The 18,350-nt window shown below is 35.9% G+C and overlaps 1 protein-coding gene across 1 annotated transcript in view; it reads left to right on the top strand.

Annotated features, from left to right (window-relative positions):
* GRID2 (glutamate ionotropic receptor delta type subunit 2) overlaps window positions 1-18,350 on the top strand; it is a 1,428,782-nt gene that overhangs the window by 159,431 nt on the left and 1,251,001 nt on the right. The window lies entirely within an intron of this gene.

Here is an 18,350-nt window from a genome sequence, read left to right as displayed (position 1 = left end):
ATATTACTTTTCAAAGCTGTTTCATAAGATAATTATTTCCAAGTTCTAGCTGTTAATGCTATGTGTACTCATCAAAGATAAATGAATAATATGGTATTGTACAATTAAAATCTTGTCAGGAGGATATATCTCATGTTAAGTGTTCTTACACACACACACACACACACACACACACACACACACACACACAAATAAGTGGAGCCAGAAACTTTTTGGTGGTGTTAGATGTATTTACTACTCTCATCGTAGTGAGTATCATGAGTATATGTATATGTTCAATAGCATCAAAATGTATATACTAAGTTTTAAAATTTTTTGTATTAACTATACCTCAATAAAGCTACAAAAATAATAAATGTATTTTATTGTTTCCTAGAAACTCAGTGATAGCTTAACAATTCCATCTTTGAATTTTCTCATTAAACATGGCTTTATGTTTTATTAATTGTATTTAATACTTTTGTACAGTTATTATATTAAAAATATTTTCCTTAATAAAGCATATACTAAATCATATTATTTAGAAATTGCTTAGAGATGTATCATTTTTAGAAAAGTAAGAGTAGAAAAGACCCACTGTTAATTTTCAAATATATAAAAATGTAGTTTCAATAAGAAGTCATTAAACATTTGCTTTACCAGCATTATATTGCCCACTGTAGGACATATATAAGACATTTTGAAAACAACGTATTTGTTCTCAGAAATCTTATAATAATGTTGGAAATGTAAGATTAGGATAATGTTTAAGGAACAGTTGTACTCTGAACAAGTGATAGCCTAGCTATCATTAGGGCATTGCATAGTGATTTGATGTGCTGATAGTTTTTTTTTTTTTAATTTTAAAGTTAAAAAATTAAAGATCAGCTTTATATTAAATATAAGCTACTATTTGAAAGTTTTGCAAAATTTTATTATTTAATTTTTATTACAACTCAATGTAGTAGATTCTTATAGTATCCCTGGAAGGTGAAACTGTAGCACACAGGGGATATATATAATTTGTTCAAGACAATACAAGTAGTAAAATTTTATAGTAAGTTGAAACAAAATTGTTTTATGCTTATATATCCTTAATTCTTCATTACTTTAGTTGTCCAATTTTGTTCACTGTTGAAAAATGATTAAAATAATAAAATAGCTTATTAATGATCAATAAATCTTACATATATATCAGAACCTATTAACATTCTAACCATTATGTCGAGAAAAAATATTTGATAGATTTTTCTAAATATCATGGTGTTTAAAGTTGTACTTTTTTTACAGTCTATTTTTTAAAATATAATTGGCATACAATATTATATTAGTGTCAAGTGTACAACATAGTGATTTACATTTGTACACCTTAGGAATTGGTAACTATAATAGGTCCAGTTACCATCTGCCATCTTGCAAGTTAATGCAGTGTTATACTGTGTACCCATGCTATACATTACATTTAAATGATTATTTTATAGCTGAAAGATTCTACTATTTAATTCTCTTCACCTATTTCTACCCCTACCCCTGACAAAGACCGATCTGTTCTCTATATTTATGTGTCTGGATTTTGTTTTCTTTGTTTTGTTTTTTAAACTCCACACATAGGTGAAATCATGAGGTATTTGTCTTTATCTTCCTTACCTCACTTAGCATAATACCCTCAGGGTCCATCTATGTTATCACAAATGGCAAAATGTCATTCTTTCTTATGGCTTAGTGGTATTCCATTGTGTGTGTGTGTGTGTGTGTGTGTGTACATGTCTGTGTATGCACATACACACCTCATTTTCTTTATCCATTCATCCAACCTTGGATGCTGATGTTTCCATATCATGCCTATTGTAAATAATGCTTCAGTGAACATAAGAGTGTATATATCTTTTCAAATTAGTATCTCTGTTTTCCTTTGATAAATACTAAGTAGTAGAATTGCTAGATCATATGGTAGTTGTATTTTTAATTTTTTGAGGAAACATTATACTGTTTTCCATAGTGGTTGCACCAGTTTACATTTTCACCAATTGTTCATAAAGCTTCCTTTTTCCCATAAATCTTCACCAACACTTATTTCTTGTCTTTAGCTGTTCTGACAAGTGTGAGGTGATAATCTCATTGTGGATTTGATTTGCATTTCCCTGATGATTAGTGATGCTGCCCATATTTTCATGTGCCTGTTTGCCATCTATATGTTTTTGGAAAAACGTTTAGACCATCTGCCTATTTGTGATCAGATTTTTTTGATACTGAGTTATATAAGTTCTTTATGTATGTTGGATATTAACCCCTTATCAGATATATGATTTTCTAATATCTTCTCCCATTCAGTAGGTTGCCATTTCATTTTGTTGATGATTTCCTTTATTGTGCAGAAGCTATTTAGTTTAATGTGTTCCCATTTGTTTAATTTTGCTTTTGTCTCCCTTGTCTTTGGTGTCAGATCAAAAATTATTGCTAAGACTGATATCAAGTAGCTTGCCCCCTCTACTTTTTTCTAGAAGTTGTAGAATTTTGGGTCTTATATTCAAGTTTTTAATCCACTTTAGTTAATTTTTGTACACTTTAGTTAATTTTTGCTTATGATGTAAGATAGTGTCTGAGTGCCGTTCTTTTGCATGTAGTTGTTAGTATCATTTATTGAATACCATTATTGAAGAGACTTTTAAGAAGAGTCCTTCATCCATTACATATTCATGGCTATTTTGTTATATATTAATTGACCACACATAGGGTCATTTATATCTGTGCTCTTTATTCTAAATGCACAATGGTGCATTTATTATCTGTGTGTCTATTTCTGTTCTTATGCCAGTACCATATTGTTTTGATTATATATATAGTATAGTTTGAAATCAGGGACCATGATACCTCTAGCTTTGTTCCTCTGTCTCAGGATTGTTCTGGGTCGTTTTGGGTCTTTTGTGGTTGTATACAAATTTTAGAGTTGTTGTTTTAGTTCTGTGAAAAACTGTCATTGGAATTTTTGATAGAGATTTCATTGAATCTGTTGATTGCTATGGATAGTATAGAAATTTTTCAATACTAATTTTTTTAATAATAAATTTATTTTTTATTGGTGTTCAATTTGCCAACATACAGAATAACACCCAGTGCTCATCCTGTCGAGTGCCCCCCTCAGTGCCCGTCACCCATTCACCCCACTCTCCTCCCCTTCCACCACCCCTAGTTCGTTTCCCAGAGTTAGGAGTCTTTATGTTCTGTCTCCCTTTCTGAATTTCCTACCCATTTCTTCTCCCTTCCCTTCTATTCCCTTTCACTATTATTTATATTCTCCAAATGAATGAGACCATATAATGTTTGTCCTCCGATTGACTTATTTCACTCAGCATAATATCCTCCAGTTCCACCAACGTCGAAGCAAATGGTGGATATTGGTCATTTCTAACGGCTGAGTAATATTCCATTGTATACATAAACCACATCTTCTTTATCCATTCATCTTTTGATGGACACCGAGGCTCCTTCCACAGTTTGGCTATTGTGGACATTGCTGCTAGAAACATCGGGGTGAGGTGTCCCGGCGTTTCATTGCATCTGTATCTTTGGGGAAAATCCCCAGCAGTGCAATTGCTGGGTCGTAAGACACGTCTATTTTTAACTCTTTGAGGAACCTCCACACAGTTTTCTAGAGGGGCTGCACCATTTCACATTCTCACCAACAGTGTAAGAGGGTTCCCTTTTCTCCGCATCCTCTCCAACATTTGTGGTTTCCTGCCTTGTTAAATTTACCCATTCTCACTGGTGTGAGGTGGTATCTCGTTGTGGTTTTGATTTGCATTTCCCTGATGGCAAGTGATGCGGAGCATTTTCTCATGTGCATGTTGGCCATGTCTATGTCTTCCTCTGTGAGATTTCTCTTCATGTCTTTTGCCCATTTCATGATTGGATTGTTTGTTTCTTTGCTGTTGAGTTTAATAAGTTCTTTATAGATCTTGGAAACTAGCCCTTTATCTGATGCGTCAATTGCAAATATCTTCTCCCATTCTGTAGGTTGTCTTTTAGTTTTGTTGACTGTATCCTTTGCTGTGCAAAAGTTTCTTATCTTGATGAAGTCCCAATAGTTCATTTTTGCTTTTGTTTCTTTTGCCTTCGTGGATGTATCTTGCAAGAAGTTACTGTGGCCGAGTTCAAAAAGGGTGTTGCCCGTGTTCTCCTCTAGGATTTTGATGGAATCTTGTCTCACATTTAGATCTTTCATCCATTTTGAGTTTATCTTTGTGTATGGTGCAAGAGAGTGGTCTAGTTTCATTCTTCTGCATGTGGATGTGCAATTTCCCCACCACCATTTATTGAAGAGACTGTCTTTCTTCCAGTGGATAGTCTTTCCTCCTTTGTCGAATATTAGTTGACCATAAAGTTGAGGGTCCACTTATGGATTCTCTATTCTGTTCCATTGATCTATGTGTCTGTTTTTGTGCCAGTACCACACTGTCTTGATGACCACAGCTTTGTAGTACAACCTGAAATCCGGCATTGTGATGCCCCCAGCTCTGGTTTTCTTTTTTAAAATTCCGCTGGCTATTCCAGGTCTTTAGTGATTCCACACAAATTTTAAAACAATTTGTTCTAACTCTCTGAAGAAAGTCCATGGTATTTTGATAGGGATTGCATTAAACGTGTAAATTGCCCTGGGTAACATTGACATTTTCACAATATTAATTCTGCCAATCCATGAGCATGGAATATTTTTCCATCTCTTTGTGTCTTCCTCAATTTCTTTCAGAAGTGTTCTATAGTTTTTAGGGTATAGATCCTTTGCCTCTTTGGTTAGGTTTATTCCTAGGTATCTTATGCTTTTGGGTGCAATTGTAAATGGGATTGACTCCTTAATTTCTTTCCCTTTCTTCAGTCTCATTGTTAGTGTATAGAAATACCACTGACTTCTGGGCATTGATTTTGTATCCTGCCACTGCCAAATTGCTGTATGAGTTCTAGCAATCTTGGGGTGGAGTCTTTTGGGTTTTCTATGTAGAGTATCATGTCATCAGCGAAGAGGGAGAGTTTGACTTTTTCTTTGCTAAATTGAATGCCTTTAATGCCTTTCTGTTGTCTGATTGCTGAGGCTAGGACTTCCAGTACTATGTTGAATAGCAGGGGTGAGAGTGGACATCCCTGTCTTGTTCCTGATCTTAGGGGAAAGGCTCACAGTGCTTCCCCATTGAGAATGATATTTGCTGTGGGCTTTTTGTAGATGGCTTTTAAGATGTTGAGGAATGTTTCCTCTATCCCTAATTCTGAAGAGTTTTGATCAGGAATAGATGCTGTATTTTGTCAAATGCTCAATCACTTTGCTAAGTGCTGATAGTTTGACCCTCACTCTGCTCTTTCTCTGCATCTAATGAGAGGATCATATGGTTCTTGGTTTTTCTCTTGTTCATATGATGAATCACATTGATTGTTTTACGAGTGTTGAACCAGCCTTGTGTCCCGGGAATAAATCCTACTTGGTCATGGTGAATAATTTTCTTAATGTACTGTTGGATTCTATTGGCTAGTATCTTGTTGAGAATTTTTGCATCCATGTTCATCAGGGATATTGGTCTGTAATTCTCCTTTTTGGTGGGGTCTTTGTCTGGTTTTGGAATTAAGGTGATGCTGGCCTCATAGAATGAATTTGGAAGTACTCCATCTCTTTCTATCTTTTCGAACAGCTTTAGTAGAATAGGTATGGTTTCTTCTTTAAACGTTTGATGGAATTCCCCAGGGAAGCCATCTGGCCCTGGACTCTTGTGTCTTGGGAGGTTTTTGATGTCTGCTTCAATTTCCTCCCTGGTTATTGGCCTGTTCAGGTTTTCTATTTCTTCCTGTTCCAGTTTTGGTAGTTGGTGGCTTTCAAGCAATGCGTCATTTCTTCTAGATTGCCTAATTTATTGGCATAGAGCTGTTCATAATGTGTTTTTAAAATCGTTTGTATTTCTTGGTGTTGGTAGTGATCTCTCCTTTCTCATTCATGATTTTATTAATTTGAGTCTTCTCTCTTCTTTTTAATAAGGTTGGCTAATGGTTTATCTATCTTATTAATTCTTTCAAAGAACCAACTCCTGGTTCTGTTGATCTGTTCCGCAGTTCTTCTGGTCTCGATTTTGTTTAGCTCTGTTTGAATCTTAATTAACTCTCTTCTTCTGCTGGGTGTAGGATCTATTTGCTGTTTTTTTTCTCTAGCTCCTTTATGTGTAAGGTTAGCTTTTGTATTTGAGTTCTTTCCAGTTTTTGAATGGATGCTTGTTTTGCGATGTATTTCCCCCTCAGGACTGCTTTTGCTGTATCCCAAAGATTTTGAATGGTTGTATCTTCATTCTCATTAGTTTCCATGAATCTTTTTAATTCTTCCTTAATTTCCTGGTTGACCCTTTCATCTTTTAGCAGGATGGTCCTTAACCTCCACGTGTTTGAAGTCCTTCCAAACTTCTTGTTGTGATTTAGTTCTAATTTCAAGGCATTATGGTCTGAGAATATTCAGGGGCCGATCCCAATCTTTTGGTATCGGTTCAGACCCGATTTGTGACCCAGTATGTGGTCTATTCTGGAGAAAGTTCCATGTGCACTTGAGAAGAATGTGTATTCAGTTGAGTTTGGATGTAAAGTTCTGTAGATATCTGTGAAATCCATCTGGTCCAGTGTATCATTTAAAGCTCTCGTTTCAAAAAATAAAATAAAATAAAATAAAGCTCTCGTTTCTTTGGAGATGTTGTGTTTAGAAGACCTATGGAGTGTAGAAAGCACTAGATTGAAGTCACCACGTATAAGTGTATGATTATCTAAGTATGTCTTAACTTTCGTTATTAATTGATATATTTGGCAGCTCCCACATTTGGGGCATATATATTGAGGATCGTTAAGTCCTCTTGTTGGATAGATCCTTTAAGTATGATATAGTGTCCCTCTTCATCTCTCACTACAGTCTTCAGGATAAATTTTAGTTTATCTGATATATGGATGGCTACCCTTGCTTTCTTTTGAGGACCATTTGAATGGTAAATGGTTCTCCAACCTTTTATTTTCAGACTGTAGGTGACCTTGTGTCTAAAATGAGTCTCTTGTAGACAGCAAATAGATGGCTCCTGCTTTTTTATCCAGTCTGAAACCCTCCGCCTTTTGATGGGGTCATTAAGCCCGTTGATGTTGAGAGTTACTATTGAAAGATATGAGTTTAGTGTCTTCATGATATCTATTCAGTCCTTGTTTTTGTGGAGTGTTCCACTGGACTTCTTCTTAAAGGGGAATTTTAAGAGTCCCCCTTAAAATTTCTTGCAGAGCTGGTTTGGAGGTCACATATTCTTTCAGTTCCTGCCTGTCTTGGAAGCTCTTTATCTCTCCTTCCATTTTGAATGAGAACCTTGCTGGATAAAGTATTCTTGGTTGCATGTTCTTCTCATTTAGGACCCTGAATATATCCTGCCAGCCCTTTCTGTCCTGCCAGGTCTCTGTGGAGAGGTCTGCTGTTACCCTAATACTCCTCCCCATAAAAGTCAGGGATTTCTTGTCTCTTGCTGCTTTAAGGATCTTCTCTTTATCTTTGGAATTTGCAAGCTTAACTATTAAATGTCGACGTGTTGAACGGTTTTTATTAATTTTTTGGGTGGGAATATCTCTATTTCCTGGATCTGAATGCCTGTTTCCTTTTCCAGATTAGGAAAGTTTCCAGCTATGATTTGTTCAAATACACATTCTGGACCTCTGTCCCTTTTGGCGCCCTGGGGAAGCCCTATTATACATAGGTTTTTCTTCCTCAGGCTGTCATTTATTTCCCTTAATCTATCCTCATGGTCTTTTAATTATTTGTCTCTTTTTTCCTCAGTTTCCCTCTTTGCCATCAACTTGTCTTCTATGTCACTCGCTCGTTCTTCCACCTCGTTAACCCTCCTTGTTAGGACTTCTAGTTTGGATTGCATCTCATTCAATTGATGTTAATTTCTGCCTGATTAACTCTAAATTCTGCAGTCATGAAGTCTCTTGAGCCTTTTATGCTTTTTTTCTAGAGCCAACAGTAGCTGTATAATAGTGCTTCAGAATTGGCTTTCTGATATTGAATTGTAATCCAAATTTGGTAACTCTGTGGGAGAGAGGACTGTTTCTGATTCTTCCTTTTGAGGTGAGGTTTTCCTTTTAGTCATTTTGCTTAGTGCAGAGTGGCCAAAAACAATTTGTATTGGGAAAAGGAGAAAAAGAGAGGAGAGAAAGAAGGAAAGAAAAGAGAAAAAGAAAAAAGGAAAAAAAAGAAAAAAAGAGAAGAAAAAGAGAAAGAAAAAAAGGGTGGGGGAAGCAAATAAATAAGAAAGAAAAAAAAAAAAAAACAAAACAAAAAAAAAACCACAGGGGAGTATCTTCTGATTCTGTATACTTTAAGTCCCCTGACTTCCCCTGGAACTTGTCCTTCTAGCTGGTCTTCTGGGGGAGGGGCCTGTTGTGCTGATTTTCAGGTGTCAGCACTTGGGGGAGCTGCTCTGCCCCTGCCTGCTGCAGGGCTCAGTGGGGGTTGTTTACCCCGTGAGGCCCCAGGAGGAACAACCGCAGTGGCGGGGCCAGCTCTGCAGCCCTGGAGTCAGCTCCCGCAGTAGCTCCAGAGCTCGGCGTCTGCAGGGCCTGGAGGCTCCGGGGCGGGGCCGCGGATCTGCTCAGCTCAGGGCAGGAGCGTCCTCGCTGTCCTGGGCCCTCCTGGCCTCTGCCTGTCCCAGGGGAGGCCGGATCCTGGGCTGTGTCCCGGCGCCCAGTGCTCCGGGGCCTGCGCTGTTGGATTCGCGCTCCCGCCCCACAGCCCCCTCCGCGCGGAGCCGCCGCCCGAGCCCCTCCGAGCTGCTCAGGGCCCCGCCGTGCGGGCTGCAGCCCTTAGGGAGCTCGGTGCACTCTCCTCCCGGGGCGCAGGTGTCTGTTAGTGTCCCAGGGAGCCCGAGGGCATCCCCACCCTCCTGGGTCCTGCTCTAACTCCCTGGGAGGCCTTGTTCAGCCCGGGAAGGTTGGTGCAGCTCCTGCTCCTCCGGGACGGGGCTCTCCTGTCCTGGGGACACTAGCCCCGGCCTCAGCCCGGCTCCTCGCGGGGCCCCTCCCCCTCGGAGGCCTTTTGTTCCTTTATTTCTTTTCCCCCGTCTTCCTACCTTGATAGAAGCGTGAAGTCTTCTCAGTGTAGCATTCCAGCTGTTCTGTCTTTAAATCTCAGGCCGAATTCATAGATTTTCAGGATGATTTGAAGGTTATCTAGGTAATTTGGTGGGGACAGTTGACTTGGGGTCCCTACTCTTCCGCCATCTCGCCCCTCCCCCGTCAATACTGATTATTCCAATTTTTGATCATGGAATATCTTACCATTTACCTTTGTCTTCAGTTTCTTTTTTTTTTTTAATTTAATTTATTTATTCATGAGACACACACACACACACACACACAGAGAGAGAGAGAGAGAGAGAGAGAGAGAGAGAGAGAGAGAGAGACGGACAGAGGGAGAAGCAGGCTGCATGCAGGAAGTCTAACGCGGGACTCCATCCCGGCACTCCAGGCACATGCCCTGGGCTGAAGGCAGCGCTAAACCACTGAGCCACCCAGGCTGTCCTTTGTCTTCAGTTTCTATCATCAATGTCAAAATTTTCAATGTACAGTCCTTTTACCTCTTTGGTTAAATTCATCCCTAGGTACTTTATTATTATTTTTTTTTGATGCAATTGTACATGGGATTTTTCATGATTTATTTTTCTACAACTTCATTATTGATGTATAGAAATGCAACACATTTTTGTATATTAATTTTATCTTCTGCACCTTCACTGAACTCATTTATTAGTTATAATAGTGGAGTAGTTTTGGTGGAGTCTTTAGGATTTTCTATATATAGTATAATCCATCTGCAAATAGTGACAGTTTTACTTTTTTCTTTCTAATGTGTCTGCCTTTTGTTTATCTTTCTTCTTGTCTGATTGCTGTGGTCAGGATTTCCAACACTATGTTGAACAAAAGTGGGGAAAGTATGCATCCTTGTCTTGTTCTTGATCCAAGAAAAGCTTTCAGCTTTACTCTATTGAATAAGATATTAGCTATGGATCGCCATATATGGCCTTTATTCTGTTAGCTATAGTACATCTACACCCACTGTGTTGAGATTTTTTATCATAAATTGATGTTGAATTTTTAAAAGCTTCTTTGCATCTATTAAGATTATATGATTTTTATCTGTCATTTGGTCCATGTTGTGTGTCATGTTGATTGTTTTGTAGGTGTTGAACCATAAATTCCACTTGGTCATAACATGTGATTCTTTTAATGTGTTTTTTAGTTTGTTTTGCCTTATTTTGTTGAGGAGTTTAATCTATGTTCATCAGGTACTTTGACCTGTAATTTACTTTTTCTGTATATTGTCCTTGACTGGTTTTGGTATTGAGGTAATGCTGGCCTCAGAAATGTGTTTGAAGCTTTTCCTCCTCCTTAGGTTTTTGGAAGATTTTGAGAAAAAAAAAGATATTATATTTTCTTTGAGTATCTGGTAGAATTCAACTGTGAAGCTATATCCTTCTGGACTTTTGTATGCCGGGAAGCTTTTTATTACTGATTCAATCTCCTTACTAGTAATTGGTCTATCAAATTTCCTATTTCATCAAGATTCAGTCTTGGAAGATTGTAAATTTTTAGGAATTTATTGATTTCTTCTGGGTTGTCCAATTTCTTGGCATTTAAATGTTCATAGTATTCTCTTATGATCCTTTATTTCTGTGGTGTTAGTTGTAGCTTCTCATTCATTTCTGACTTTCCTCTCCCTCTCTCTGGTTTTTGGTGAGTCTAGCTAAAGCTTTGTCAATTTTTTTTATCTTCAAATTATCAGCTGTTAGGTTTATTGATCTGAATTGTCTCTTTAGTCTTTATTTTATTTATTTCCACTCAGATTAAAATTGTATTCTTAAAAGTAATATATATATATATATATATATATATATATAGTCACAACATGTAACCAAATATGGACATATAAAATTTGCTATTGTAGAATGATGTAATCTTAAGTTAGAGTTATTTACAAAGTCAATCAACAGAGTTCCTTGATTAATGACAATTGTTTTTTAGTATCCAGTTTATAAGGTTGATCAAGTTGATACAATATATAATTTGTGAGGGTTGGATCATCAAAATCTACTAAATGAAATGTGATCATTTCAAACTGTCTTAAATGGGTAAGGGGGGAATCTGCAAATACAGGGATGGCTAAACTATTCAATTTGTCTGATATATAGAGAGAGTGACACAGAGACAGGGAGAGAGTGTGTGTTTATGTTTAATATTGTTAGATGTGTAAAGATGTACTTAAATCTTTTAAACTTGGAAGAATATTTTTGTCATGAGGCAGCAACTCTGAACTGGAAAAATTCTAGCGTTAAAAAAACTATCAATGTTATACTTTGCTAATGCAACACTTATTTTCTCATATGCAATATACTTAAGGTCTCAGTGGTTAACCCATCCTAGAATCACTGAGAGAGTAGTAATCTGAATCTAATATCAAGTTATTTAGTTTAGAACAAACAGACAGACACATCTTTGCAGTTTAAAGGTACAGTTTCCAATGACCCAGTTTTTGGCATATTACTGTCATGGTTCACTCTAGGTTTCTAAATACTGTTTCTGTGCTTACTGAGCCAGAGACAGCATGCTCGATTGTGTCAGTTTATACTTGAATACCTTCAATATGTGAATTCATGCATTCCACTCACCATTTATCACTCTAACCCTCTAGGGCAGATGAATACAAACACACAGATTTATTTGGATTTTCCTAAAGTGTCATAAATACCCTGGGCTATATTTTGGTTTTAATATAATTTATAATTTAAAAAAGATAAATACCTTAAGTTCCTTTTCTGACAACTTATAATTTTAAGATAAAATTTGAATTCATTTATTTGTGTAGAATACATATACATCACAAATATGTACATATATGCACACACACATACATATGTACATATTATAAATTTGTTCTTGGATAAGAGTTACATCTTTTAAAGGAAAGTACCAGTCCTGGAAAATAGTACATGCTTAGGAAATACCTATAGACTTAATGACTGCATATGTAAATGAAGAAACTATCTGTAAAATCAATCAAAGGAACATTTAGAAAATTAATTGCATCTCATCCAATATCACAGTAATATTGTTCACTACATAATTTCTATTACAATATCTTTGGTTTTCTTAACAATTGAGCTTTCATTTTTCAGTTCCCTTTTCCTGCCCAAGCTAAACATATGGTTGAATTCTAAAATGTAAATTTGGAGTGTAGTACCATGAAAGCTTTTTAGTCTGACTGTTTGGAAGTAGTCAGTGTGGAAATTCCTTCAGGTTTTCAGATTTTGCATGTTCCCTTGATGGCTACTGGGAACAAGTTCCTTTGGATGTGAGTTGCCAAAAGGAAAATATGGAAATAATTTTGATGAGCATGCAATGATCATACTTCTGTGACATTCTTAAGTAGATGGCTTGCCTTGGACACATTTTTATTGTATCTTTCTTACCCCTTGTTGACACTATCATAGTCTTCATTCCATTCTTTTTTTTTTTTTCATCCCATTCTTGTAGGCATTTTTCTCCTTTCTTCCCCCTCTACCTCAACCAATGTGTTGTTACAAATTTGAACTCCATTTTCTGTTTACTTTTCCCTAATTGAAATCTTTTCTAATAGTGATAATTCTGGATGGGAGTACTTTGAAAGTGCTTTGAAAGACAAAAATCCAATTTTAGGGCCCATAAGGGACATCTCAAAAGGAAACCAAGATTTGTCAACTTCCTTTGTTGAGCTGACCTGTATAAGATTGTAACTGCTTGTATGAGACACATCACTTTATCAAAATGCTCAGTGGGGAGTATGCCTGGGGGTTAGTCCCAGGACTCTGGGACCATGACCCCAGCCAAAGGCAGACGCTTAACAGCTGGGCCACCGCACCCCAGACCTTCTCTAACTTTAGTTGTTGAATGATAACATAGGATAATTGACCAATAGGAACAAAATACATTAGGTGAAAAATAAGTAGTACAAATTAATCAGTTATGGGAGAGAGATTGTTGTGGGCTGCAGAGGGCAAGATAAAGATAAAAGAGGGCAATTTATGTTTTGTTGGGGCAAGCTAATATACTTTTCAGATGAATATATATATCAAAGTATTTTATTAATTCAGTTTTAAGAATAATCAATAGGAATCTGATTCTTTCTGAACTTTGTGATTAGTCCTAGCTTAAAATTATCTATTAGATATTGAGTGTTATTATTATTACAATTATTTTGAGTCATATTTTCCGTTATTATTAATTTTCTTATTTGTTTTACAAAAGCTAATAATAATTCTTGTCAAAAATACATCCATTCTCTAAGTTCCACTAAAATGTAGAATTAATATTAATTTGTTAGTGTGAAGGAAAAATAGATGGTCAGGCATCCATGAGGAAGATGGAATAGGAGTAGAATGGGTAGGCCTCTTTTTTTAACATCCTTGTTGAAATATCTTTGACAGATAAAAGTTGTATATATTTATGATTTATAACTTGATATTTTGATATATATGATATATATATTGTGTAATAATCACCACAATCAAGCTAATGAGCATATTTGTCACCTCCACATAGTTACCATTTTGTGTGTGTATGCTGAAAAGATTTAAGTCCAGTTCTATCCTTTTCACAAATTTCAAAGTTACAGTATCGTTAATTATCTTCACTGTGCTGTATATTAGGTCTCTAGAACTTATTGATCTTGTGTAACTGAAACGTATTATTTGGCCAGTTTCTACCGTTTTCCCCTCCTCATAGCCTTTGTCACCACTGTCCTATTCTGTTTTTATGAATTTGACTGTTTTAGATTCTACATATAAATGAAGTCATGCAACGTTTGTCTTTCTATGTTGCATATGTAGTTAGCTTAATGCCCTCCAGCTACATACATGTTGTCACAAATGGCAGGATTTTGTTCTTTATGATTGAATAATATTTTGTGGTGTATTTCTTTATCCATCCACCTGCCAAAGGACATTTAGGTTGTTTCTATATCTTGATTATTGTAAACAGTGCTGCAGTGAGCATGGGAGAGCAGATATCTCTTTGCAATCCTGATTTCAGATCCTTTAGATATATACTCAAAAGTCAGATTGCTAAATTGATCATATGGTAGTTCCATTTTTAATTTCTTGAGGAACTTCCATATTGTTTTTATAATGGCCATACTAATTTCCACGAACATTGTACAAAGGGTCTCTTTTGTCTACATCTTTATTAACACTTGATATCTTTTGTTCTTTGACAATAGCCATCCTGACAGATGTGAGGATATAACTCATTGTGGTTTCTATGACTGTGTGTCAGTCACAATTTCTATGAGTGTTAGTGACACTGAACACTTCTTCACGTACCTGTTTGCCATTTAAAGTTCTTTTATTTCAGAGATGACTATTTAGGCTCTTTGCCCACTTTTTAATTGGGTTATTTGTATTTTGAGTATTGAATTCTATGAGTTTTTTATATATTTTTTATATTAACCCCTTATCAGATATATGGTTCATAAATTTTTTCCATTGTGTAAATTCCTTTTCATTTTGTTTGCTTTTGTTTCTTTTATCTTCCTATATAACTTCTTATATAATTTACTTTTCTTGCTTAAAGTGAATATCCTTTTTTATGATAATCACAGATATCAAATTTTATTTTACATAAGTTTGTATGACATTAGTTAATAGTTTTCTTGTGTCAGTGTAGATTTCAGTATACAGGAACATTTCCACGTTTTCTTTTCTAATAGGAAACATAGTCTTAACTATTGGTAAGACATTATGAAGAACACCAGGGATATTGGGAAATACATTTTCTTGACATGATGCCTATATTAGTTTCCTGTGGCTGCCATAACAAATAATCTCAAATGTGATGGCTTGTAACAACGTAAGTGTATATTCTTTCACAGTGCTGGAGGCTTGGAGTCCAAAACCCAACTCCAGGATGGTTGTGTTCTTTATGGGGACCCTAGGAGGAAATCCATTCTTTGCCTCTTCTAGCTTCTGTTGGCTGCTCTGACATTCATTCCTTAACTGTGGCTGCCTCTCCCTGATCTCTGTCTCTGTGGTCATATCGCTTCCCGTTCTTTTATCTATCTAAAATCTCTCTTTGATTATCGCTTATAAAGACATTTATTATAGGATTTAAGGTCCACTTAGATAATCAAAGGTAATCTGTTCAGCTCTCCCAAGATTCTTTATTTAATTATACTTGCAAAACTCTTTTTTCTAAATAAGGTAACTTCCACAAGTTATAGGGATCAAAATAATAGACGTATTTTGAGGGCCACCACTCAATCCATACAGTTCTCCTTTCCTTCTTCTGAGCTTTCCTCAAATTCAGAGTTTGATCTCTGTCTGTGCTTACTGCCCTAGCTAACTATGCTCCCCCTTCTACCCCAGTGTAGCACTTAGGAAATTGTCAACTCTTAATTCCAAATCTTTACTAACTTTTAAGACTTCTCATCTTATTTTTCTGATTTGGTATCCAATTCCTTGAATTCTTTATGCTCTTTATGCTGACAAAGCAAGATTGACTGGTCTAAGTACAATAGAATTAGTTTTCCATGCATAGTTAAAGTTTTGAAGGCAGCAGGATGGGCTGAAGCTATAAACTGTGAACCCAAACATGGAAAACTAGAATTAATGCAGCTGTTACTAGATAAGTACACAGAATTTGTGGATTAATGAACTCAAAAGTCTTGAGAAAATTGTTTACAGTCTTTTTTTAAAGAGATTTTATTTATTTATTCATGAAAGTCAGAGAGAGAGAGAGAGAGAGAGAGAGAGAGAGAGAGAGGCAGAGGGAGAAGCAGGCTCCATGCAGGGAGCCTGATGTGGGACTTGATCCCAGGACTCCAGGATCACGCCTTGAGCTGAAGGCAGGCGCTAAACCGCTGAGCCACCCAGGGATCTGCCTGCTTACAGTCTTTTAATTTTTACATCTTTACCCTGTTTTATTTTTTTATTTTCTATGTTATATTTTTAAAACTTTTTTGATGTAGAGGAACATTGCTCTTTTGTTCTGGGCAGTTATGGGAAGAACTGTTAAAGGTATCTTGTGATTGCACTGGGGTGAGTGCTCATTTAATGTGGTGGTAATAGAGAATGGACATGAATGGTAAGCGCTAATTAAAATAATCTCATATTCTTGTACTCTCTCCCGGGTCTAGACAGATACTGTTGAATTGGTGTAAGAGAAATAAGAATATAATTTTACTCCATTTAGTTATGCTAATTGTTCTAGATAGCACAATAGTTTTACACAAATGCACATTCCTTTAAGATAAGAGAGAAATTCAGGTTAGGAAAGGAGGTTTATGTTTTATCTGTGCTTGGTCTAGTCAGCCTATATAGACTATTCTCAAATCATATCCCAGGGAAGATATTGTTACCCAATTCTGTCTTATCTTGGACTTTTCTTTGGCCAACAGGCTCTAAGGTGCATAATATAAGAATCATAATGGAAGACAATGTTTGTTAATTGACTATTTACATCTAATAGTTATAACTTAATATGCTATTTTACAAATTTAAATATTTAGTTTATTATTAATGTGACTTCCTAAATTCTACATATCATTGCTTTTGAAAATCTTTTTTTTAGTTTTAAATAGTGAAATCTATGACATACTAATTATCAAAATGCACTGCATCATGGATTGTGTTCTTACATAGAATGCTTTGACAAAGCACACTAAACACATCTACATATATTTATTGCTTAACTGGGATAGTCAGTCACAAATACAATCTTACACTACTCAAAGAATTTTAGTTTTATATGAGGTATCAGATAGTTTTTTGAGTTAAATTTCCTCTTTTCAAGTGGTCTAGGCATGTATTTTCAGGTTATTTTGTCAAGACTTAGTCAATTTTTATGTTGAAGAGAGGCACTAAACCTCTCCTTGCCAAATAAATATTACTGGGCTAGCCAAACTAGAATAAATCCTGGATAAGGGTCACCAACTACCAAATATAGGGAGTAGTCTGATTTCTGAATGAGGTTAACAACTTGGGGTCATTTGTCTTGAGAATAGGATCAGAGAGAAGCAGATATAAAAAATATGATTCGTCTTGCCAAACGGAAGTCAGAATGATGGAAGTCATATTTGAGATATTTGGGGGAGTGCTTTCAGGATCCTATAGGAGAGGGATGATAACCACACAATAGAAAAAAATACGCTTTAGCATGTTTAGTAGACCCCTTATTGGGGTCACACCTAATACTGCAAAGCTAAGCAAATTAGCTTAAATATATTTGAAAAATTCCCCCCCCCCCAAAAAAAGGAAAAACTGCACATGAGAATGTATAATTGCTAGTAAACTTTAGTCACTCTCTGATTTGCCTGTGAAGGAAGATTAAACTATGCAAATGACAAAACAAGAGTTTCTTCATATACACTAACTCATAAATAGTTATTTATTTATTTATTTATTTATTTATTTATTTATTTATTTATCTGAGACACACGGAGAGAGGCAGAGACATAGGCAGAGAAAGAAGCAGGCTCCTCACAGGGAGCCCGATGTGGGACTCGATCCCAGATGGGGATCGCACCCTGAGCCGAAGGCAGAAGCCCAACTGCTGAGCTGACCAGGTGTCCCTCATAAATACTTAGTATTCCCAAATTTGTTTTTACCCATGTTATAATAGGATAAGGTAAATATATGATAGGAAAATGAAAATTCACATATAGGCATCGAAATTTTAACTAGCCATAATGACTATCGCCAGTGTTTTGATTCATTTTAATAATTGTTAACTGTTATTTATCAGTATTTATTATGTGCCAGATATTGCTCTAAGTGCTTTACACATGTTTTTTGCCATTCAGTCCACACAATGGCCTGAGTTAGATATTATTTGTTCCATTATAGAGATTAATCCAAGATACAGAGGGTTTTATTATCTTCCTCAAAGTCACAAAGATAGTAACTATCACAATTGGGATTAGAACCCCCAGAAAATGATTTAGAGCAGGATACTAAAGCAGTGCTTCTACAGGCAAAGCACTGAGATGCCTTCTACAAACTACATAATGTTTCAGTCACTCACCTGAAAAAACTTTTAGTAATTAGGATAAAAAGTGTAGATAAACATAATTTTGAATATATAGAACCTCTAGTAGTAATATATTTTATTATATACTGCATAAGAGAGAAAAAAAAGTTATAGGAATTCCAGATAATAAAGACCACATCTATGTAAAATGTTCAAAGAAGACATCTGGAAGGATTAAAGGTTACAAATATATCCTGTATAATGAGTATTTAGAAAGGTAGAGAGAAATTCAATTTTAGGCAAAGGCAGAGTACTGAACAAATCTAGTT

The sequence above is a fragment of the Nyctereutes procyonoides genome, unplaced genomic scaffold (genome assembly GCF_905146905.1).
Source record: "Nyctereutes procyonoides isolate TBG_1078 unplaced genomic scaffold, NYPRO_anot_genome, whole genome shotgun sequence".
NCBI classification, from domain to species: Eukaryota; Metazoa; Chordata; class Mammalia; order Carnivora; family Canidae; genus Nyctereutes; species Nyctereutes procyonoides.
The sequence above is the reverse complement of the archived record's forward strand: the minus strand, read 5'-3'. Positions and strand labels throughout refer to the sequence as shown.